Source organism: Cibotium barometz, chromosome 24 (assembly GCF_041138505.1).
Source record: "Cibotium barometz isolate CiBa-2024 chromosome 24, ASM4113850v1, whole genome shotgun sequence".
NCBI classification, from domain to species: domain Eukaryota; kingdom Viridiplantae; phylum Streptophyta; class Polypodiopsida; order Cyatheales; family Cibotiaceae; genus Cibotium; species Cibotium barometz.
In genome coordinates, this window is record NC_141069.1 from 53139307 (window position 1) to 53166750 (window position 27444).

The following is a 27444-nucleotide window of genomic DNA, read 5'->3' on the forward strand; positions in this document are numbered from 1 at the left end:
ATATTTCTTATGCACAATAGAAGCATGAAATCAACAAAAGAGTGATTGACCAATGCATTAGACCCTAATCACATTATACATATCACAATTCTGCAATAGTATTCTCAAGTTAAACCACCATAGCACCAAGACATCCAAAACTAAATGCAGACATCCCCGAGGAGGACCCAAAGATTCAGTAGCAAGCAGATGATAGCTAGGATGAATAGGGTAGTGTAGTGGTGGATGAACCCAAGGAAGTGCATTGGTAGAGCTTGCATGCTGCAGTGGTCTCCAAAACTTTGGGGGTGTCATGGAATATGATTGCCACATCATATTGCCGAGCATCAACAATATGACATGGCTAATGACACATGGCTGGAGAAGATAATTTGCAATCATTTTTGCTCTCTTATTCGGTGTCTTTGAGATCATCATCATATGCGCTCTGCACGATTCTGCCAGAGCTGGTGGCGAGCGCGCACACTCGATCAGTTCTGTTGGTGGTGGGCAACATGTGATGTGGCCACAAAGTGCCATGTCATATTTTTGATTTTCTCGATCAGTTCTGTTGGTGGTGGGGCAACATGTGTCGTGGAAGATATTGGAACCCTGACTTCCTTGAGGCCTAGACATGATGGTATTTACCTTATAGTTCCAAGTAGCATGACTACCCGTATATACCCAGGGTATAATTGCAGCTCTTTATACCGACAGTATATACAAGTAAATCTAAGACTTGAAATTATAAGCATTAATGCTATCCAGATGATGATTTCGAATGTGGTTGATATGATTTTTAATTCTGTTTGAGAACTGATGAATTGGTTTGGATTTTGATTGAAAAATGATGATTCCTGAAATTTGGTTGAAATGTATTAAGCTGAGCGAAACCTCAATGAGGATGAATAGGACGAGTCCCTATGATGATATTCATAACTGGAATGATGATAATGATTTCAGCAAATCACTATGAGATTAGTGGATTGTGCTGTCAAATTACTACTGTTAACACTTGACTCGGTATATCAAGTTAAGGGATGACAAATTGAGAACTTGCTTGATTGAAATTCCCGTGGTGGTGGAGAAATGTTCAGAAAGAAAATTTTTGATCTAATGGACCATTATTGTGTTAAAGATATGAATGATATGATTTGAATGAATTGTTATTTAATGATGAGTTTTATATAAGAGATATTTATCCCCGTATTGTGTTGGGTTGACCAGAATATAAGGAACCCCAGAATAAATTGGATCTTAAGAAAAAGAGTTTTCCTCTACTTTGCGAGATGAGGACATCTCGCACTTTTTAAGTGGGGTAGAATGTAAGATTCCTCCCCCTGCCTTCAAGGTATGCAGGAGTAAGAACCTCCAAGACCGTATTAGGTAAAGTGGGAAAAATCCCATTCCCACATTGAAAAATTTAATGCATTTAATCTAGAATCTACCTTTTTCAACCTATAAAAAATTTAAAAATGGTTTGCTTTATCAAGTGATGCTAGATCGAACCTAGCTTGATCTTAGAAATAGAAAGGTTTCAAGATTTTTTAGATCCACCACTTGTATATTTTACAATTGAAGAGGATTTTCAGATCCACCACTTGGCCATTCTACAGTCCATAAGAACCCAAGATCAGATTCTACCATTTGGTCAATCTAGACCCCTAATTAAAAACAATGGTACAAGAGATTGCATATTGAGAGTCCCCTTAGAGTAGGATGCACTCTTCAATTTAAGACTTCATTGTAATGAACAAGACTAAATGAACAAGAATTTTAAAAATTGACATGGTGAAGGTATCCTTATATACACAACCACTACAAATTAACATTATTAAGGATAGAAAGAGTCTCCTTGGAGTAGGATGCACTTTGTCAAAATTACGATTATAATATTTCATTTTGATGAAGCTTATTCTACTAAAGAAATAATAAAACTTTTGCATTAACAACCGAAAGATAAAAGGAGTCCCCTTAAAGTAGCCTCGGATGCACTTTGTGGATGCATAAGAGGAGTCTACTTAGACTAGGATGCACTCCATCTATGAATTTATTTATTGTGTTAAAAATTGTTCAATGCATTGCAAAGATACACAATTGAACAGTCTGCTCCCAAAGTTGGCAAAATTACAAAGACCCTCTATATTTTGTTATAATAGAGACCATTTACAAAGACCATTTACATTCAATTATAAAAGGGAGTAACAAAATGTGCTAGTATCATGGGGGTGTAAATTTGATTTTAAGGGGTTCTAGCTCCACCACATGGTAGAGCTAGAATTTTGAGCTAGCTCTACCATGGGGAGCTACAACACATTGAGGAGGATTTAAAGATTTTTAGATCCACCACTTGGCCATTCTACAGTCCATAAAAAACCAAGATATACCATTTGATTGATCTAGACCCCCAATTACAAACATTGATATAAGAGATTGTATATTGAGAGTCCCCTTAGAGTAGGATGCACTCTCCAATTTTAAAGCTTCATTGTAATGAACAAGACAAAATGAACAAGATTTTATAAATTGAGGTGGTGAAGGTATACTCATATATACAATTGCTACATATTAACATTATTAAAGATAGAAAGAGTCTCCTGGAGTAGGATGCACTTTGTCAAAATTACAATTAAAAGATTTCATTTTGATGAAGCTTATTCTACTAAAGAGACCCCTTAAAGTATGATGCACTTTGTCAATAGGTATACTTATATATACAATCGCTACATATTAACATTATTAAAGATAAAGAGTCTCCTGGAGTAGGATGCACTTTGTCAAAATTACGGTTAAAAGATTTCATTTTGATGAAGCTTATTCTACTAAAGAGTCCCCTTAAAGTATGATGCACTTTGTCAATAGATAAAAGGAGTCTCCTTAGAGTAGGATGCACTCCATCTACGACTCCATTATAATAAAACATTGTAAATGAAAATGAATTTATTTTTTTGTGTTAAAATGTGTTTAATGCCTTGCAAAAGGCACACAATTGAACATCACGCTCTCGAAGATGGCCAGATTACAAAGACCCTTTATATTTTATTATAATAGAGACCATTTACAAAGACCATTTACATTCAATTACAAAAGGGAGTAACAAAATGTGCTAGTGTCATGGGGGTGTATTGGTTGAATGAGGTATTGAGCTTCTTTTTAAGCATGTTCATTTTGTGTACTCACAAGATCACACACTTAGATTATTCTCTCAATTATTATCTTGATTATCATCTTGGTTGTTGAACACATTGTAGTAGCTATCATCAAGTTTCAATGTATTCTTGTTGTTCTACAAAACATGGAGACCCCAAAAGAAATGAACTTTTTTGAAAAAAACTCGTGTAGTTATTTGTCTAAAATGGACAATGTAGCGAGATATTTGCCTTGTTGCTCATATTGAGGTGTCTAGCATGGCTAGCAATCCAACGTCAATCACTTTATCTCTTCACTTTAGATCTAGCACTTGTCTATTATAGAGCTGAAAAGGATTTCTTGATCCATGACTTATCCATTCTAGATCCTGTTCCACCACTTGGACATTATAGAGCTAGACTTCAGTGGATGCAAGCTCCACCAAACGGTAGATCTAGACTCAAAATTCTAGTCATATTGTATGACTTCCAAAGGTTTAGGTCTACCACACATGGATACTAGCTCCGCCATGTGGTAAGGCCAAAATTCCATGAAGAGGCCATGGCTGCTACCTCCACCACATGGTGGAGCTAGAGCTCAATAAGATACCACATGGTGGAGCTAGCTAGCTCCATGAAATTATACAGCTAGACTTCAATGGATGGTAGCTCCACCACATGGTAGATATAGACATAGAATGCTGGCTCTAGCATGTGGAGCAAGAATGCATTGAAAGAACCAAGATCTACCATTTGTTCAATCTAGATGCCCAAGTAAAAACATTGATACAAGAGATTGTATATTGAGAGTCCCCTTAGAGTAGGATGCACTCTCCAATTTTAAGACTGCATTGTAATGAACAAAGACTAAATAATTTGAAACAAGAATTTACAATTTAACATGGTGAAAGTTTCCTTATATACACAACTACTACAAATTAACATTGCTAAAGATAGAAAGAGTCTCCTTGCAGTAGGATGACCTTTGTCAAAATGATAGTTAAAAGTCTTCACCTACTCTTACTAAAAAAATAATAATTTGCAAAGTTTGACCAAAAGATAAAAGGAGAAAAGGAGTTCCCTAGAGAAGGATGCACTCCATTTATGACTCAATTATAAGACATTGTAAATGAACATGTATTTCTTGCTTGTGCTAGAATTTGTTCAATGCTTTGCAAAGGCAAACATTTGAACATTATGCTCCATAAGAGGCCTGATTACAATATCATATTTCAATATATGGCTTTTTATTACATTAAAAAAAGGCCAAATTACTTTCATCCTCTACATTTGATTATATTAGAGATAAACAAAATGAGCTTCATGGCGGTGTATTACTTTCATGATGCCTCCTCTTGTTGCTTTGCTTGATTTTCACTCTCTGCTTGCCTCTCTGCCGCCTCAGCTTCAGCCTCCTCTCGTTGCTTTCTTTGAATTTCAAGTTGTTCCTGCCTCTCTGCCTCAGCATCAACCTCCTGTTGTTGCTTCCACACCTCTGCCTTTTTCCTATTCTCTACTTCCAATTTCTCTTCTTCAAGCCATTACTTCATCACATCATCTGAGAATTGGTTAGGTTTTTCTTCAAAGGCATTATCCCATGTATACTCTTGCCGATCTTCATTCTGTAGCCATAAAAACAACCAATTTCTTAAATCTTCTGTCAAAAAACTATACCTTTCCTTGGAAGGTTGATGGTATAATTCTGGGACTATTAACTAGGTTCCTCGCTCATTCTTAAACACCTTATAGTAGCTATCATCAATTATCAATGTATTTTGCTTGTTGTACAAAGGATGGATACCCCAAAAGGTCTCAAGCTTTTTAAAGAAAACTTGTCTATTCTGCACAACCCATGTGGATTTTGAACAATGCTCTTGTGAGAGAACACTTGCAAACTTGGGCTTTTGTTGTGGAAATACTGTGTCAATTATTCTAGAGAGCTTAGTTCTCCTACATGCGCTCCAAATAAAAACATAAAAGAATTGAATACACCAATCTAAGAACTCATGTGCATCCTTGTGACATAGGACATAACGATATTGGTTAATTGGGTATTTTACCAACTCGTTGCTATAAGGAGGATCCTTCTCATCATATTGGGTTTCGACAACATGGCACAACAAACCATTAAGGTTTAGAATGATAGCCCTCCTATCATCCTCTTTGCGAGCGTAGGGGTACGCATATTGGGTCTGATGAATACCATGTCAGTATGATAACCCCCTCAGAGGGATGCACAAAGTGCAACCTTGCATCAATTTCCCATAGACGGTCAAGACGGCGCTGAACCAACTGTCTTCGTACACTCTGGATTTTCTTGGACATGTGACATACTAATGCTCTGTGTGACAAAGAAGTCGCCTCTGCCAATTGAATCAATCACATGACCTGGAAAAAAATGAGCATGCTTAATGATAAAGGTGGGCATGTGGGGGAAGGCATGTTACAACTACTCTTATGCAAAGATAGATTTTAAACAATTACAAAACAAATGTGACTATGCACGCTAACATTAAACTATATACTGTTCTAAAATGTTGACTTTATTTGCATTACAAAATGACCCAAGATGCAAAGACTCTTTCCATTTGATTCTAAAAAGACGCGACAAAATGTGCTAGCAGGTATCAAAATGTGGTGAAATTAGAATGCATTGATCTAGATCAACCACATGGTAGAGGTAGAATGTACTGTTCTAGCTCAACCATGTGGTAGGGCTAGAATATTTTTAAATCTAGTTCTACCATGTGATAGAGCTATACCAAAGTATTCTAGCTCGATCCCATGGCAAAATTAGAAATAATACTTGAAGTCCAGCTCTAGCACGTGGTAGAGCTGTATCAAAATATTTTAGCTAGACCCCATGGTAGAACTAGAATGGTTTGAAGTCCAACTCAACCATGTGGTGACGTGGAAGAGCTAGAATGCATCGATCTAGCTCTACCATATGGTAGAGCTAGAACGCTTTCAAGTCTAGCTCTACCATGTCGTGGAACTAGAATGCTTTCAAGTCTAGCTCTACCATGAGGTGGAGCTAGAAGGCATTGATCTAGCTCTACCATAGGAATTAAAATCATAAGACAAAGATCAAGCTTCCATACATTTTCAAATAAGGAGGCCCCTTATAGTAGAGTGCAATCCAACATTTATAAAATTATTTGAAGAGAAATATATTTGCCACTACTTTAAAAACAGGACAAAATTTCTTGTCAATTCGTGATTACAAAAAGATAAAATTTCTTCAAAAAAATACAATCCTTGTGACAAATGGCTTCTTTAAGTGAATACTCCTTGGAACAATATCCTTGAAATAAATCTGCAACAAGAAACCATCATAAATTAAGTTTCTTCATTGTGAATACACAACTGTTGTATAAAATCATGTATTTAGTTATAATTATCATTTATGTTGGGTACTACCTTAGTTATTTCTATCCCGTTGGAGAAGATTGTACTCATTTAACACCTTGTTTATGAAAGCCCTTGCATTGGCTGCCTTCAACTGCGTTGTGGTAGAACCCAATTTTCTAGCTAGAGAAATCACTTGTGGTCCCCTCATGCTAGCAATACTGACTTGTTATTTTGCCATAATTTCTATTATCTCTTCTCTTTTGTTTTCATAGTGTCTCGCTAATACCTCTTGATTGTCGACATACTTTTGTATAATCTGTGATAGTGCTAGCCTATCAGTGTAGATTGTCTTCTGTGACCAATTTAAATTGCACTTTCTCCAAAAATCTACCACACCTCTGTATTCATTTTCATTGGATACTGAAGGTTGTCCGTAGCGATTAGAGCCAATGATCTCACGCACATCTTCACTCTCATCAAGTTGCAATAAGTAAGGGAGCAGCTCATCAATGAGAATATTGTCGACCATCTTTTCTTCATCAAACTTTGCAGGATATATACAATTATTATCAGGAGAAGCACATCCCTTGTATGGAGAGTCATCAATAAGAACCGTTCTACGACCATCACAGTCAAAACATGAAGCGATTTTTAACAATGGCTTGAACATTGCTTGAACTGTTGGATTATCAGGTCTAGCTATTTTACCACTTTTATCCTTCTCGCAAGCCTCTTGAGCCCAAACTACAAAAAAAGGCAATATCTCTCCTGCTCTGTCTTGTAATATTCTCAATATTTGAAGAACATTACTCTGTCGCTGTTGACCAGATCCCAACATTAATATTTTTTAGTACAATCTTCAAGAATTGGATACATCCTGGCCTTAGTACAATATATCGTTTTGAATCCATTTGAATAGTTTCATGTATTGAAGATGGTTGTTGTTGACAATGTTTCAGTAGTAGACCATTCAGGTCCAACACAATTGTCAACACTGATTTCTTGGAGAGAGCAGTGTCGGTACTTCTTGGTACTTCTTCTTCGGGCTGGAAACTCACCCATTGCTTCATTTGTTGGAGATTTAGGTACCCCAATTTCATTGTCAGCATTTGTCTTTAAACCTTCTAGATGGACATCACTGAATGTGTGGGAGAAGCTCTCATCCACAATTTGATTGTGGCATTCCGTAGCTACTTCACTTGGTGCTACTATCTCAATTTCGGGATCTAAAAGAAAAAAAAGTAACATTGACTCAACAATCTTTCAAACTAAAAGAATTTACAATTATAACACTCACTCTTAACACATGTTTATTGGTGTAATCTTAAAGGAAATCATATTTGGATACCAATTATCAATTCTACTTGCTCACTCTAGAATTGGAGGGTTTAAAATAGATTTCCAAATACACCCATTATTCTAGCTCTACCATTTGGTAGAGCCAGTTTGCAAGGGAGCTCTTGTTGGAAGTAGGCCTTGAGATCCACCCTTGAGCTCCAAGAGTAGGTGGAGGTGAGAAACCCAAAACCACTCAACTATATGGTAAAGCTAAAATTTTAGATGTTTTAGATTTTCCATATGGCACTACAAGGGATTGGGCTCATACCCGCGCTCTTAGCCGCTAAAAATGACTTGTGAAAAAAAGTAGCGGGCCCGTGTATCAGCGCGTGTATTCTCGCGGCCAGAGACATGCGTGTAAAAACGCGTGTACAGTGCCTCTCAGACGCGCGTATACACGGGTGTGTAGCCGCGTTTTTTTTGCAGACGCGTTAATACACGCTAGTATACACGCATCTTGTTCCATTAGACGCGGTTATACACGGGTGTATAGCCGCGTCCTGTTCAATTCCAATGTCCCAGCCGCGTTTCTACTTGCGTCTGTACACGCGTTTCTTTTATTTAGATGCGCTTATACACGCGTTACTGCCAGTTTATACGCGTGTATACACGCGTTATTTCCAGTGTATCCGCGCAGATACACGCAATTTTTAGCAAAAAAAAAAATCCAGAGAGTGCTATTTGGTGCCTGAATACTGTTCCAGCATTCCAGCACCCAATAGCACTCTCTGGTTTAGGGTTTTTGGTGCATTAGACCATCCCATTAGACCATCCACGAAGAACATATGCACGAGGGAGATTAAGACAAGAACGACATGAATGCATACATTGTCATTACACGATTCAAGACAGCCATGAATGTAATACTATCGATCAATCAATTCAATATTACTATCAAAATTTCATACATGTATACAAGGGAGTCCATATCTCGAAGTAGCCCATGGCTTGAGTTTACAAAAAAATATATACAATCACATCCTAAATATGGAATGTGATACTACAAATCTGAGTACTACTCAGACCCAGATGATGACTCGGTGCTCCCCTCATGCTCAGATGAGCTCGCATCGGTCGGAATGTCCGAGGAGTAGTGCTCGCGTCCACCCTCTGCAACGGCGGCCGGTGGATCATCAGCAGCTTGTGCCTGTTCAAGTAAATTATAGTATATAAGTATATATATATATATATGCAATTCAATAAACCAAAACCATTCGTTACGAATTTTCAAGTACCTGTCGACCGTATGGTCTCATGGCCAACTCAAACTGCGCGTCCGTAATACGTCCCTCGGCTCTGAAGATGGCCCACGTGTCACGTCTGCTATGCCGGCGAGCATACGCAGTATCGTGGGTTGTGGGCTTCCTCCCCGTAACCCGTCGCTGTATCATAATCAACACAATTTGTAAGATTAAAACAATTCATAGAATCAATGAATTAAGTAAACAATCAAATAAAGTGACAGGATACTTACGAACTCTGCCTCCCATGACTCGACGCCGCCAGATCCGAAATGCGAAGATCCAACGGTCTCCATCTGGATCCGTCGTGCCTCCACATGCTGCCTGCTCTTCACGCCACCCTCTGCTCGTTTCTTTGCCTCCTTCCACTCGCGTTTGTGCGCAGTGGCAGGTTTCTCGGCAGGATAGCCACCCGCAGCTACATTTAGCCGGTCATCGTACGCGAGTTTTTTAAGGTGAGATCTTTTATTACTTAAGATCTCCCTTATTCGCGTCCTTCCCCATACATCCGAGAATGTAGCATGTGGGGGATTGGGGTACCGACTGTGTACAGCCTCTATCACCTCCCCAACTAATCGGCTATTTTGATCTTTAAATTTAATAAAACAATTTCTATATGAGTTTGATACTACCCCACGCATGTATTCCATTACCTCCCTCCCCCTCGCATCCATCACTATCCCGCCCCTATCCATCACATCATAGCAAACCACTCTCTCCATCTCTCTCATCTCCTCCTCTTCCAAACTGTCTCCTCTAACTCTTCTCCCTCTATCTCCTCTCTCACCCCGTGCCCTACTACCTCCCCCACCTCCCCCACCTCCCCCACCAAAGCACCCGCCGCATCCTCCCCCACTCCCACTCTTCCTACTGCTGCGGGTGGAGTCACGACTGGGGGATTGTCTACGTGACGGTGGCTGTGAGCCCTGACGTGACGGTGGCTCTGAGGGAGCACGTGATGGTGGCTGTGAGGGTGTACGTGAGTGTGTCTGGGACGAGGTATGTCTCCTCGGTGGACGTGGAAGAGGAGAAGCTGCATGCCGTCTCGTCGGACTCGGAGGAATAGACGGCACTGGAGTGCCCTGGATACTCGCGATAGGGGTATAGACACCAGGCAGGGAAGGAGGGGGATGGACATACATATACTCTGTAAGCTCAACCGGACCAGGTTGGCGCCCAAAGTGATTCATCATCTCCATCAACCAATTGCTGTACGCAAATGGATCGGATGAAGAACCTGGAATATCCATAAAGAACCTGCAACAAACATCATCATGTACATCATGGGCTGTCTCTTTACTCACACATTGTCATTACACAAGTCAAATGCCTGCAAACCATGAAATCTGAAACGCCGCAGTTTTTTGTCTGCAGAAACGCGTGTATACACCCGTCAAAAAACGCGTGTATATACCCGGCAAAAAACGCGTGTATATGCGCGTGGAAAAACTCTGCAGACAGGTTACACGCGCTCCTACACGCGTTCTTACACGCGACCTGCGAAAAAAATTTCTCGAAAAGACCGACCCCCGACAAAAACAGAATGTCCTTATAAAAGGACCAGCCATTGTCGCCCCTGTCAGGATGCAGCAACCCAATCGTGTGCAAAAAGACAAACCCAAAGAGCAAAGAGCAAAGTAAACAAATCTGACAAAAGAGACAAGGCACAGGACAAAGTGACTCACCTCTGAAAAAGTGAGTCCTCTCTGCTCCTTCTCTGCTCCCTCTTTCTCCCGTGTGTGTGCTCCTTTCTCTGCTCCTTCTTTGCTGTTGGAAGAGGCGAAAACAGGCGCACTGTTGATTTCTAAGTTCAAAATCTATATTTGGGGAAGGTGGGCTATGTTTAGTTTAAATATGCCGCCGCGTTTATGGGTGCGTTTAAGTTCGCGTTTATAAACGCAGGTATATTCGCGTCTACATGATTTTAGCTGCGTTTATACACGCGTTTTGCAGAAATTAGCCGCGTGAATACACGCGTTTTTTAGGAAGTAGCCGCGTTTATACACGCAAATTTTAGGAGATAGCCGCGTGAATACACGCGTTTTTGTGCTTTCATTAAAAATATATAATGAGTTTGTGTTTTCTGGTTTGTACACAGGATGTCATCAACCTCTTCAAGCAGTTCTGAGGAAGATGAGACAATGCGTCATCGTAATCGCGATGTGTGGTTGGGACAACGGATCAAATGTATGTGTAATCGATGTCAAGGATGCATTGTACGAGCACGTCGAATTACCTTGAATCATATCTCCATGTATGGAGAATGGAATCAAACAGGTTTAGAGGTGAGTAGATGTAAATTGATGGTATTCAAATGACTCATGGTATCCAAATTAAATTAATAGAGTTGTAACATATAATTTGATAAATTGAAGCAGGATGCAGTACCACACCCTAACATGGTACCCTACGCGCGACGAGAGCACGTAAAGCGTCGACGAGATGATGCTGGAGCTTCGGGATCTAATGTCAGAGATGAGTGGGAAAGGGACGACAATAGCCCTGCACCTCACGAAGTTGTGGAAGAGGAGGTGCTTGATGATATGGTGCGGAATCTTTTTAAGGATGATCCCAAAGGTATGGACGACGATGATATGGAACAAGAGCATCTTTATAAAGCTTCATCGACACCGGTGTTTGAAGGGTGCACATTCTCAGTTTTACGTGCTTCCCTTGAACTACTTAATATACAAACAGTTTATGGATGGAGCAATGCAAGTCTTGACGCATTGTTGAAGTAAGCATTCTAACTTATAAATTTGAATTAGTGGTTTAAGGTTTAGGATTTAAGACTAATTATAATTGATGATATTGGATGCAGGCTATTGTCAAATATGCTTCCAAAGGAAAATAGACTGCCCACCTCAAGAGACATAGCGAGGCGCTATGTGACATCTCTTGGAGGACTGGATTATGATAAAATACATGCATGCGTCAATGATTGCATTCTCTTTCGTGGGACGCATAAGGAGGCTCTGACATGTCCCACTTGTGGTGAAGCAAGGTACAGAACAGATATGAAGAGTTTTGATGTACCTCGTAAAGTCTTGCGACACTTTCCTATAATTCCTCGCATCAAACACATGTTCAAGTGCAAATCCATAGCAGAGCTCATGTCATGGCATTCCTCACATCGATCGGATGATGGCATGTGGAGAATTCCCGCAGACACTCCTGCTTGGAAGCATATTGAAGATGAGTGGCCCAGCTTTAAAACAGAGCCCAGAAACTTGAGACTTGGCCTGGGTATGGATGGAGTGAATCCATTTGGTTTCAAAAGCACCGCGTACAGCGTGTGGCCAGTTGTGCTGGTGAATTATAACCTTCCACCATCAATGGCGATCAAGAAGGGACATCTTATGTTATCCCTTCTAATTCCAGGGAAACATAAAGTCAAGCATATGGATGTTTATCTTGAACCACTGATTGATGAGTTGGAGGAACTATGGAGAGGTGTTGCGGTGGTGGACATTAGTAGGCCTCCCACCTCTCGACACTTCGACTTAAAAGCAGTGTTGATGTGGACAATGCATGACTTTCCAGGATACAGCGATTGTTCTGGTAAGAATTCTAATTACCTCCCTACTCTATTACTATTGGCTATATATATTAATTAGACGGTTTGACTTTATTATTCTAACTTTTATTTATATTTTAACAGGTTTGAAAACATCGGGTAAACATGCATGTCCTGTTTGTGGCCCTTCGTTAGTACATGAGTATGCTGATGGTTTGTGTAAGACTATATTCGATAATCATCATCGATTTCTCCCCTCAGATCATCCTAAATATGTTGCTAGTAAGAGTAACATTCCTCCACAAACACTTCGTGCAAAAGATTGGAAGCGTATTTGGGAGTCTACAACTATTCTTCCTCCAGATGGCATGAACAGGTATAGTGATGTTTTTTCAATCTTGTTTTGTGTAGTCTCTAATTGGATTAAAGGTCACATAGAGCAATCCCTTGTGCAGGTACTCCATTTTTTTCCGGCTGCCATATTGGACCCATCTTAAGATCAACCATCTTCTTGATCCCATGCACATCTTTAAGAATGTGGGATCTGGTATTTGGGAACATACTACTGGTAAACGAGACAATGTTAGCGTACGTGAGGACTTGCGGGTCGCAGGACGTATGCGTCAAGCTTGGCCACGAGAGGTGGGTGGGCACGTTCGTCTTCCGCCTGCACCATGGATTATATCAAAGAAAGAGGAGAAGCAGGTAAAGCAGGCCATCACCACTTTGCGTACTCCCACTGGATGCATGAGATCATTGAAGGGAGCCTTTACAACCACTAAGAAAAGAGGCGTTGAGCAACTATATGGGTTGAAGTCCCACGATTGGCACAAGATGCTTCAAGTAAGTGTTTTCCAAGTCTTGTACGTACGTTGAAATTAAATTTTGTAATGCCATAAACCATAAATGTGCTCTTATGTGCGCAGTTCATACTACCTACTAGCATCGACCATTGTGCGAATAAGAGTTTGAAAAAATGTATTTATAAGATGGGCGAGCTTGTGAGGTATGTAAAACCCATGCTCAGATCACCCTTCATTATACCTTGCAAAATGAACGTGCATGAGGTATAACGTACTATTTATTTATTTTTCAGATATGTTAGTTCCAAAGCAATTGATCCAGCTACGTTGGATGATGCGCGTGTTATGGTAGTGGAGGTGGTTTGTTTGGTAGAGGAGACTTTTCCGCGAACCATTCTCACAAGTCAACTACATCTCATTGTGCATTTAGTGGACGAAATTGCTTTATGTGGTACTGTGCATGCACGTTGGATGTTCTTCCTAGAGCGCTTCATGAAGACCTTAAAAGACTTTGTGAGGCAAAGTGCAAGGCCTGAAGGAAGCATGGCCGAGGGTTGGTTGATACAAGAGTCGCTTGTATATATTTCAGAATTTCTTGGTCAGGTGGACAGCTCTTTGCCACGACTATGGAGCAATGAAGAGGACTTGAGGATGACCTCTATTGTGCCTCAAGGAAAAGGACAGAGTAAAGTAATTGACAGAACGTTGATTGATGATCTCAATTTCACTTGTATCCTTAATAGTGATGTGATGAGCAGATGGGTTACAAGATATGAGGATGCAAAGACAAAAAGGCAAGCAGAAAGAGCTCTCTTTCGGAGGCAACATGGCTCTCGGAAGGCGTACCCTAAGCATCTAGCAACACTTCCGAATGATATCCATGTTGATTGGTTGCATGAGGAAATGGAGAGAGCAGAGAGTGACGAGGGGCTGCATATCACGGCGGAAGAATGGGAGTATGCACGAGGATGCATGTCAAAGGTACATAGAACTAATGTTTTGCATTAGTTGTAAGTGATTTTCTTTTAATATTTGTTCACATTGCTTACACAAATATTGTTTCTATTTTGGTCCAGTGCACTATGTTCAATGCTATATGGTGTGAAGGCAAGCATTTTCGAACACAAAGAATTGATGAAAAGAGAAATACACAAGATTGCGGTGTCATTAGTAGCTTTGAGGGAGCTAATGGAAAAATGGATGATTATTGTGGCATAATCCAAGACATATTTAGGCTTGACTTTCGTCGCTTCTTTGTGTATGTTTTGGATGTCAAATGGCAAATGAACGTGGTGGAAAAAGGGCCTGATGCAACGATAAAACGCCATGCAAGTGGATATGTAACTATTGACTCTACAAAGTTCTGGCAAACAAAGAAAGATAGGCTCGTATTGCCACAACAATGTGAGCAGGTATGCATTTTTTTACTAATGTGTTTCATGTACATATATATCTAAGCTCGCGTACCCCTTGACTTTTGATATGCTAATTAATTACTGTACTGTGTGTATTTGAGTAGGTTATCTATCTACCAATGGTGCATGACATCAAATGGTGGTACGTCATCCCTATTGCACCACGTTCCAAAGTGATGTATAATACATTCACTGATATGGAGCATATGGAGGATGTAACAAGCCGCAATGAAGATGACGTCGAACATGCCATTGAAGATGTTGTGATCGATGATCAAGAAATAAGAGATGATCGTGATAATGAGGATGAGCATGCCATTTCTCATGATCATGAGAATGACCCTACCATTGAGGATGATGGTGATGTTGATGAGGATGATCAGGACATCGATACCATTATCAATGGAGTACAGAATATCGATAGTGGAATAAATTTAATCGTAGCCTTACCAATTGATCAAATGGATATTGATGTTGATCGTTTGGCAAGGATGGATCTTATTGAAGATGAGATCGAACCCTAACCAATCCGTCACTGTATGTTCTAAATTGATGACATTTCCATCATCTCATATGCAATATGATTTATTTTTGAATATATTTCATTGTTGTAAATGCATGTAGTGGGATTGTGTAATGATGTATACTGTAATGTACTATGAGATGGTTTAAGGAAAATAGTTTTTAATTTTGTAAAGGAATTCAGTTTTTTTTCAGTTTTTCTCTGCCATGCGTGTATTAATCCGTGTATAGTAGCGTGTATTTATCCGTGTATAATAGCGAGTATTACCCCGTGAATATTATCGTGTATAGATGCGTGTATTACTGCGTGTATATAGACGCGTTTATACACGCGTTGATTAATGCAAACATACACGCGAATTTAAATGCAAAAATACACGCGCCCGATTCTATTCAAATACAGGCGCGACCATACACGCGTTCGTAATTTATCGCGTGTATGAAACGCGTGTATGGCAGCATTGTCTTGTAGTGTGGTAGAGCTCGAATTTATAAGTCTTGCTTTACCATGTGGTTGAGTTGGGGATCAAGATAGCTTCTTTATGGGTGGAGCCAGAAGTCTTCCATAGGTTATAGGTCTAGACTTCAATGGGTTCTTGCTCATTGCACGTGACAAGAACCAAGGAGCTAGAATTGCATTTGAACTAGCTCTACCATGTGGTGGAGCTAGAAATGCATTGGCCTAGCTCTACCATATGGTAGAGCTAGACTTAAATGGATGCTCTGCAAAAACTATCTTTGGGGGGTGCATTGACCTAGCTCCACCACTTTGAAGAGGTAGCTAGACTTTAATGGATTCTTGTTCCACCACTTTGAAGAGGTAGCTAGCTCCACCAAATTGTAGACCTATTGAAATCTAGATCTACCATAGGGTAGGATTGAAGTAAATGAGAGGATCTCTAGCTCTATCATCTTAGATTTATAAGCAAGATTTTCAGATTCACCAACTGGCCATTGTGCGACCACTAAGTAGGCTTTCCAAATTCACCAATTGCTTATGAAAAAAGTGAATTTATCAATGAACATGTTAGGATCCATAACTTGGTGATTCTAGATTCCAAAGCTGTAAGATCCCTGTTCCCACCGAGCAACGGATTCAGGGTACTGGCAGCGGAAGTAGCGCTTCTCGCGCGGGACAGGGGTCCCACACTCGGGGCCTCGCCCATGGATATCCGGATAAGAGACTAATCCGTCGGTTGTTCCAAAACCGAACCCGGAAAAACTTCCTCTATCGGAAAGCACGGGTGATTCCACCAGGATAACTTTTTACTCTAACGTAGTCAAGATCATTTCTGATCGAGATGATCCGATTACATCTATAAGATACTTAGTCAGTTCAAGGAAGAAACTTGCACTTGGATCATTGGGATCAACGCTTTTTTCCCCATTCAAGAGGCACAGCCGTTGATTCCTATCCATAGAACAGTTTCTGTCCGGGATTTATTTTTTTTTTCTATCGTAAAAACAAAAGTTTGAGTCTCGATTTACGGATCCATCAGTCCAGCCTAACCCATCCAATCCCATGGGTTAGCCAACCGCCCAACCAGTGTAGTGATGGGATCCAATTAAAAATTTGGTTAGGTTTTGTCCCGGGTACCAAGGAAAAGAGTTCCAAGGCCCCCTAGCCGGATGTTCATGCAAAATAAAACTAGTCACACCACTCACACACCCAATATGAAATTGCCTTTTTCAACCAGATTCAACCAGTTTAAAACAATCCTTTAATAAAACCATAGTATCATTGATCACCATCTTCCAATTTATCCAATTGATTCTTAATTTCCCATCATTCTTTCATCAGAGTATCTATGGCATCATTGGCAACTAGAACGCTCAGGAGCCGTTTCGATAGTTCCTAGCCCATAATACTTGGCAATATAATCACTTAACAAGATGGACTCTCGTTGAAGATCAGCAAGATCAACCAACAGATCCATATAAGGAGCCATGGACTCATCCATTGAAGACCAGCAAGGTCAATCAACCAGATCCATGCTCGATTTCAGAAAACAACTCCAACTCTGTTCCAATATCTTCCTCGACGCACGCGTGGGTATCCTAGGCAACCCAGAGCCCGAGCACCGTATGGTCAGCACCCTCTAGGATCCTTCGCAGGTAACCTAGCGCTTCACGCATAGGCCGCTTCCTTGGCCCCTCATCCACCGTACCGGAAGCTCACCATTTTAATCGCACCGAGGCTGGTCAAGACCTCGGCCGACCTTGCTACGCGAGACGTCCTTCATTGACTCCCCGTCAGCAGTTGCAACTTTACCATCACGACTTTAATCACAAGACGGTCAAAATGCTCCCCCCAGCATTCTTGACATAAAACAATCATTTATAAACAGCATTTACAAACAGTATTTACAAACAGTTTACAACACAATTTCTATTTTAACTTTCATTTTTTCACATTATCCCTCATCAATCTACATTACTTATTCCATATTCCATTTATATGTATACTCATCCCATCACATCATTTCTATCTCATCACTTCAGATTCCCTCACATCGCATATCGTATATTCACATCCATACATCCACATCTATATGCGTACATTCACATCTTCATGCATACATCTACATCTCTATGCATACATCCACATCCACATTCACATTCACCTCCATACATCTACATCTACATGCATACATCCACATCTCCATTCACATCTACATCTATACATCTACATCTACATGCATCCATCCACCTCCACATCCACATCTACATCTATACATCTACATCTACATGCATACATCCATATCTCCATTCCCATCTACATCTATACATCTACATCTACATGCATACATCCATATCTCCATTCCCATCTACATCTATACATCTACATCTACATGCATCCATCTACCTCCACATCCACATCTACATCTATACATCTACATCTACATGTATACATCCACATCCACATCTATACATCTACATCTACATGCATACATCCACATCTCCATTCACATCTACATCTATACATCTACATCTACATGCATCCATCCACCTCCACATCCACATCTACATCTATACATCTACATCTACATGCAAACATCCACATCTCCATGCATAATAAAATTCTTTTAATTAATCTAGGATGATAGTTCCTAGAATATGGTAGGAAGTCCTCTTTTTATGCTTTGAATGAATTTATTTTATGCGTGATTTCTATAAAAATTTTGCCATAGCTCCGCTACTATGACTGATAAATCTCAAATTTTTTTCTAAGGGATAAAGCTCATTATTAAAGAAATAATTAGAATGGTCTCTTAATTGGATCATCAATCCATAATGGTCTCTAATTGGATCATTAAGAAAACAATTAGAATGGTCTCTAATTGGGTCATCAATCCATAATGGATTGAATCATCAATGGGCATAAACTAAAAGCATAGCAAAAAGCCATTAATTTGGCCTCAAGCATAGCTTAATCTTGGATTAAGGAAAAGCTTTATGAAAAGCTTCATTTGGATTGAGAATGGGTCATGAGTATGACCATTTCTTGAGTGAGAGAGAGAAACTATAAAAACCATTAGAATTTAAATATAAGTGAAAATTAATTTCTATAGCATTTATTAAATTATGTAACTCTTCACTACTATTCACCAATTAACTTCAATAGCATTAAAAAAACCATACCAATTAAACTTCTCAAGCTTGAGAGGGGTTGAGAAGAGAGAATCATTGAGAAATTATAGAAAGATCAAAATTCAATATACTTACCTTATAATTTGCTTGATTCTTTATTCATGGTAGAGGCCCCCAACCAATCAATTGGTTTAGTATGTTGATGGAGCCACCAATGGGGATTGAAGAAAGAGAGAAGTATCAAAAACTAGTGAATTATTAAAGAATTCACAACTCTTGGCTTAGGTAGAGTAGAGTAACAATGCATAAGACACTCTATATTTTGGCTTAGGTGGAGTAGAGTAACAAGCATAAGACTCTATCTAATTTGGCTTAGGTGGAGTAGAGTAACAAAGCATAAGACTCTATCTAATTTGGCTTAGGTGGAGTAGAGTGACAAAGCATAAGACACTATCTAATTTGGCTTAGGTGGAGTAGAGTGACAAAGCATAAGACACTATGTTTTTTTCTACAAGGGGAGGCTTCTATTTATAGGAAAATTTGAGCTCCTAACCAAACAAACTGATTCTAGAATTTTCCAAGTCAGTTTGGTTGAATTTGGACTAGATTTGGACCTAGTTTGGTTACTTTTTGATTCGGTTTGGTTCAAGAGAGATGAGAGATAAAAATATCACATTATTTTTGAGTTTAAAACTCATTCAAGCATGTGAAATATGCACCTCCTTTAAAGAATTCCCCTTCCTTACATATGTGTCAAAATTTTATTGCTCATAGTTTTTTACTAATAAACCTTGTACATTTTCAACTCTTCATCTTATGTGAAATATGCACCTCCTTTAAAGAACTCCTCTTCCTTACATATGTGTCATAGTTTTTTTACTAATAAGCCTTGTACATTTTCAACTCTTCATCTTATGTGAAATATGCACCTCCTTTAAAGAACTCCCCTTCCTTACATATGTGTTTATTTACTAATAAACCTTGTACATTTTCAACTCTTCATCTTATGTGAAATATGCACCTCCTTTAAAGAACTCCCCTTCCTTACATATGTGTTTATTTACTAATAAACCTTGTACATTTTCAACTCTTCATCTTATGTGAGCATTTACTCATTTTTGGATACCCAAAATATCTCATATTTTTAATATTGCTCATAGTTTTTTTACTAATAAATCTTGTACATTTTTAACTCTTCATCTTATGTGAGCATTTACTCATTTTTGGGTATCTTCTTTTACAAATTGGATTTATCTCCTCCCTACACATGGATTGATGCTATTGGCCCATAGGAACCTTAATTGGACCATAATCTAAAAATTTCTGAAAATCTAGACCCTTAGACTAAGGTTCTTTATACTTATTTCCATTTAATTCCAATTGCACATTGGAAAATTCTTTTTGAATTTCTATTTCAGGGGAACTTATTTTAATAAGATGAGTTAATTTTCTATCCAAAAATATTCATAATCTGAATATTCTCTCTCTAGCATATTTTCTCTCTCTAGGTTAAAACAGCCACAAACAAGATCTCTTATATTTCAGAAAAGGAATTGATTACAGGGGAATATACTAGACATCAAAAAGGGGTTGGGGGAGGAATCTTACATTCTACCCCACTTAAAAAACGCGAGATGTCCTCATCTCGCAACTTGGGATAATTTCGCAAGGTGAACGAATATGAGACTTAGAGGAAAATTTTAATCAAGATTAACCACCAAGAAAAGTCTTAAAGAGAGCAAGATTCAAAATAAGAACAAGATTTAAACTTTATTCATTCTCGGAACTTATACAGTAAAGATAGAAGAACTCTTTACACTTCCATAAGCCCGTCCATCATATGGTCACAAAAGCAGTCCTCACAAGCTGCACAAGTATAGGGTAACTCATCTATGGGAATGATTCTGCTGGTTATTGCCGCACCTATCTCAGTGGTATGAGGTGATCTAACAAAAGGACCTCTGAGAGGCAAGCCAAAAACGGGATAAAGGCATATCTTCTCATGAGGAAGAAAACACGCCAATAAGAAGACCCGCTCAGAAAACCCAAGATGCCTTGATCTCATGACGCAGTAGTATCGGGGACCCAAACCCAAAGCTTCAATAACCATGGCCAAGCGGACATTGTTACGAAAGTGCTGCTGACCCCAGGGTGTTACCCTAGTTATGTTTTGATAGGTCCACCATTTGGTCTGCGCTACAGAAGTTCCTAGGTGAGGAAAAAGTGAGCGCTCATACTGTTCTATAAAGTCTTTCTTCAGAGACTCTCTTGCGTCTTGAAGGTGAGAAATCATCAGGGATAAAACTAATTCCTGTTGCCAAGCCATGAAGGAGATTAAGAAAGAAAGGAGATTGATGGGAGTAAGATTACTGTGAGCGGCAAGTAAAAATTACGACTTATATAAAGGAAGGAGCTAGCGTAACCTAGAAGCCAACGGTAACTTACCACTGAAGTTTTACCATCTTTCCATGATTTGAGTTTGACACATTTTTCTATAGAAGGCATTAAGAATTTTGAGATGAGGGAATAAAAGAAACTTGTAGGCTAAGTCACCTACTTTCATTGAATTCAGATATAAGGGTCACAATATCTGGGGGATAACTTCTTATACTCCCCAAGAGATAAAGAACTTCTTTTGGGCCGTACTCGAATGAAAACCAAAACCTAGGTATCCAAAACACCGATTCTCACTTCTGGACTCATTGTTCTAAAGCCTTAAAACAGGTGGGACTCCTGAGAAGTATTCTAGGAAAAGGGTCTTCCTTTTTTAAACAGAAACTTTCTTTTATTTTAGAGAGGAAATAATTATAAGATCGGAAAGGAAGATTCTTACCCCTATATACCTCGAAGGCTGGGGAGGAATCTTACATCCTACCCCACTTAAAAAGTGCGAGATGTCCTCATCTCGCAAGGTAGAGGACAGCTCTTATTCTTAAGATCCAAACTCATCATTAAATAACAATTCATTCAGATTATATCATTCATATCTTTAACATGATAATAGTCCATTAGACCGAAAAGTTTCCTTCGGAACATTCCTCCACACGGAAATTTCAGTCAAGCAAGTTCTCAATTTGACATCCCTTAACTTGATCTACCGGTCAAGTATTAACAGTAGCAATCTGACCGCACAACCCACTAATCTCATAGTGATTTGCTGAATTCGTTATCATCATTCTAGTTATGAATATCATCACAAGGACTCGTCCCATTCCCCCTCATTGTGGTTTCATTATATTTCAACTAATTTTTAAAAGTCAACATTTTTCAATCAGCATTTTCAATCAGAATCCAAATCAATTCATTCGTTCTCAAACAGAATTAAAAATCATATCAATCACATTCGAAATCATCATCTAGATAGCATTAATGCTTATAATTTCAAGTCTTAGATTTACTCGTATATACTATCAGTAAAGAGCTGCAGTATACTCTCGGTATATACGGGTAGTCACGGCCTTTGGAATTATAAGGTAAATACTATCATGTCTAGGCCTCAAGCAAGTCAGGGTTTCTATATAATTGCGGTACTTCCATCTGAAGACCCAATTACCAAAATTACGAGTTTCAATTTGAATATCAAATTGTATGAATTATATCACACAATTATAACCTTTTTGTGTTTCTTGATAAATTTTTGACATATTTGTCTTCTCAGTTGATCTTTATTAACCAAAGGCTCTGATACCAACTGTAAGATCCCTGTTCCCACCGAGCAACGGATTCAGGGTACTGGCAGCGGAAGTAGCGCTTCTCGCGCGGGACAGGGGTCCCACACTCGGGGCCTCGCCCACGGATATCCGGATAAGAGACTAATCCGTCGGTTGTTCCAAAACCGAACCCGAAAAAACTTCCTCTACCGGAAAGCACGAGCGATTCCACCAGGATAACTTTTTACTCTAACGTAGTCAAGATCATTTCTGATCGAGATGATCCGATTACATCTATAAGATACTTAGTCAGTTCAAGGAAGAAACTTGCACTTGGATCATTGGGATCAACGCTTTTTTCCCCATTCAAGAGGCACAGCCGTTGATTCCTATCCATAGAACAGTTTCTGTCCGGGATTTTTTTTTTTCCTATCGTAAAAACAAAAGTTTGAGTCTCGATTTACGGATCCATCAGTCCAGCCTAACCCATCCAATCCCATGGGTTAGCCAACCGCCCAACCAGTGTAGTGATGGGATCCAATTAAAAATTTGGTTAGGTTTTGTCCCGGGTACCAAGGAAAAGAGTTCCAAGGCCCCCTAGCCGGATGTTCATGCAAAATAAAACTAGTCACACCACTCACACACCCAATATGAAATTGCCTTTTTCAACCAGATTCAACCAGTTTAAAACAATCCTTTAATAAAACCATAGTATCATTGATCACCATCTTCCAATTTATCCAATTGATTCTTAATTTCCCATCATTCTTTCATCAGAGTATCTATGGCATCATTGGCAACTAGAACGCTCAGGAGCCGTTTCGATAGTTCCTAGCCCATAATACTTGGCAATATAATCACTTAACAAGATGGACTCTCGTTGAAGATCAGCAAGATCAACCAACAGATCCATATAAGGAGCCATGGACTCATCCATTGAAGACCAGCAAGGTCAATCAACCAGATCCATGCTCGATTTCAGAAAACAACTCCAACTCTGTTCTAATATCTTCCTCGACGCACGCGTGGGTATCCTAGGCAACCCAGAGCCCGAGCACCGTATGGTCAGCACCCTCTAGGATCCTTCGCAGGTAACCTAGCGCTTCATGCATAGGCCGCTTCCTTGGCCCCTCATCCACCGTACCGGAAGCTCACCATTTTAATCGCACCGAGGCTGGTCAAGACCTCGGCCGACCTTGCTACGCGAGACGTCCTTCATTGACTCCCCGTTCAGCAGTTGCAACTTTACCATCACGACTTTAATCATAAGACGGTCAAAATGCTCCCCCCAGCATTCTTGACATAAAACAATCATTTATAAACAGCATTTACAAACAGTATTTACAAACAGTTTACAACACAATTTCTATTTTAACTTTCATTTTTCCACATTATCCCTCATCAATCTACATTACTTATTCCATATTCCATTTATATGTATACTCATCCCATCACATCATTTCTATCTCATCACTTCAGATTCCCTCACATCGCATATCATATATTCACATCCATACATCCACATCTATATGCGTACATTCACATCTTCATGCATACATCTATATCTCTATGCATACATCCACATCCACATTCACATTCACCTCCATACATCTACATCTACATGCATACATCCACCTCCACATCCACATCTACATCTATACATCTACATCTACATGCATCCATCCACCTCCACATCCACATCTACATCTATACATCTACATCTACATGCATACATCCATATCTCCATTCCCATCTACATCTATACATCTACATCTACATGCATACATCCATATCTCCATTCCCATCTACATCTATACATCTACATCTACATGCATCCATCTACCTCCACATCCACATCTACATCTATACATCTACATCTACATGTATACATCCACATCCACATCTATACATCTACATCTACATGCATACATCCACATCTCCATTCACATCTACATCTATATATCTACATCTACATGCATCCATCCACCTCCACATCCACATCTACATCTATACATCTACATCTAATTTCTTGAGTGAGAGAGAGAAACTATAAAAACCATTAGAATTTAAATATAAGTGAAAATTAATTTCTATAGCATTTATTAAATTATGTAACTCTTCACTACTATTCACCAATTAACTTCAATAGCATTAAAAAAACCATACCAATTAAACTTCTCAAGCTTGAGAGGGGTTGAGAAGAGAGAATCATTGAGAAATTATAGAAAGATCAAAATTCAATATACTTACCTTATAATTTGCTTGATTCTTTATTCATGGTAGAGGCCCCCAACCAATCAATTGGTTTAGTATGTTGATGGAGCCACCAATGGGGATTGAAGAAAGAGAGAAGTATCAAAAACTAATGAATTATTAAAGAATTCACAACTCTTGGCTTAGGTAGAGTAGAGTAACAATGCATAAGACACTCTATATTTTGGCTTAGGTGGAGTAGAGTAACAAGCATAAGACTCTATCTAATTTGGCTTAGGTGGAGTAGAGTAACAAAGCATAAGACTCTATCTAATTTGGCTTAGGTGGAGTAGAGTAACAAAGCATAAGACTCTATCTAATTTGGCTTAGGTGGAGTAGAGTGACAAAGCATAAGACACTATCTAATTTGGCTTAGGTGGAGTAGAGTGACAAAGCATAAGACACTATGTTTTTTTCTACAAGGGGAGGCTTCTATTTATAGGAAAATTTGAGCTCCTAACCAAACAAACTGATTCTAGAATTTTCCAAGTCAGTTTGGTTGAATTTGGACTAGATTTGGACCTAGTTTGGTTACTTTTTGATTCGGTTTGGTTCCATTTTGATTTGGTTTGGTTCAAGAGAGATGAGAGATAAAAATATCACATTATTTTTGAGTTTAAAACTCATTCAAGCATGTGAAATATGCACCTCCTTTAAAGAATTCCCCTTCCTTACATATGTGTCAAAATTTTATTGCTCATAGTTTTTTACTAATAAACCTTGTACATTTTCAACTCTTCATCTTATGTGAAATATGCACCTCCTTTAAAGAACTCCTCTTCCTTACATATGTGTCATAGTTTTTTTACTAATAAGCCTTGTACATTTTCAACTCTTCATCTTATGTGAAATATGCACCTCCTTTAAAGAACTCCCCTTCCTTACATATGTGTTTATTTACTAATAAACCTTGTACATTTTCAACTCTTCATCTTATGTGAAATATGCACCTCCTTTAAAGAACTCCCCTTCCTTACATATGTGTTTATTTACTAATAAACCTTGTACATTTTCAACTCTTCATCTTATGTGAGCATTTACTCATTTTTGGATACCCAAAATATCTCATATTTTTAATATTGCTCATAGTTTTTTTACTAATAAATCTTGTACATTTTCAACTCTTCATCTTATGTGAGCATTTACTCATTTTTGGGTATCTTCTTTTACAAATTGGATTTATCTCCTCCCTACACATGGATTGATGCTATTGGCCCATAGGAACCTTAATTGGACCATAATCTAAAAATTTCTGAAAATCTAGACCCTTAGACTAAGGTTCTTTATACTTATTTCCATTTAATTCCAATTGCACATTGGAAAATTCTTTTTGAATTTCTATTTCAGGGAAACTTATTTTAATAAGATGAGTTAATTTTCTATCCAAAAATATTCATAATCTGAATATTCTCTCTCTAGCATATTTTCTCTCTCTAGGTTAAAACAGCCACAAACAAGATCTCTTATATTTCAGAAAAGGAATTGATTACAGGGGAATATACTAGACATCAAAAAGGGGTTGGGGGAGGAATCTTACAAAAGCCCAATTTGGAGAGAGCTACAAAAATAATAAAAGCATTGTATAAAATCAAAAGAACTAAATACTACTAAAAAATGAACCAAGGATATAACAAGTCAAAACATCACCAAATCAAAGTATTGAAGATACAAGGAAAGCCCATTAAGAAGTTACATACTGTCTTCAAAATCCAAAAAATCTCGAGCTGAACGAACTTCACCATGGCTCGATCTTTCCATGGTATTCCTTGGATTGTTAGTAATAGGCGGAACTGGTTGCTCATTTCTTGACTTTGCAAAGTCAAGAAGCCTTGTTACCATCTTTCTTTGATCTTCAATACTCTCCACTAGGCCAATCACTTCCTTATTTAGTGCTAGCCCTAGCTCGATGATGTAGCCATTACTGAAAAGATCAACAAGCTTGCAGCCTTCTCTACAATACTTCTGAATACATTGCTTGATCAAAAGATTCTTCTTGATTCTTAGAAACTCAATGTCTGGGATAGTTTTAACATCTTCATTATCTATATCAAGAAGTCCAGTACCCAATATAATTGTCGCTTGTGTACCTGGATCAGGAACATGTGCTAGTCCTTGAAAGGCATCTCCCTTGCTGAAAAACACTAAGGATGTGAAGAACTCTATTGCACCAATGCATCGGTTGTCACGTCAAAAATGCAATGCCCCATTATACTGTTCCTTTGCTATGCCACTCAAATCATGTGGTGGAGCTAGAATTGTATTTGAGGTCTAGCTCTACCATGTGGTAGAGCAAAAATGCATCGATCTAGCTGTGTTCCATACACATCAACAAAACCAAGTACTCCAAAAAGAAACCTGCTTCACATGACAATAACCAAGGAGCTAGAATTGCATTTGATCCAGCTCTACCACGTGGTAGAGCTGTATTCTACCTAAACCACATTGTAGAGATAGAATGCTTTGAGGTCTAGCTCTAGTGGAGCTAGAATTGCATTTGAGGTCTAGCTCTACCATGTGGTGGAGCTAGAATCGTAGAGGTAGAAAGCTATGAGGTCTAGCTCTACCATGTGGTAGAGCAAGAATGCATCGATCTATAGCTGTGTTCCATACACATCAACAAAACCAATTACTCCAAGAAGAGACCTACTTCACATGC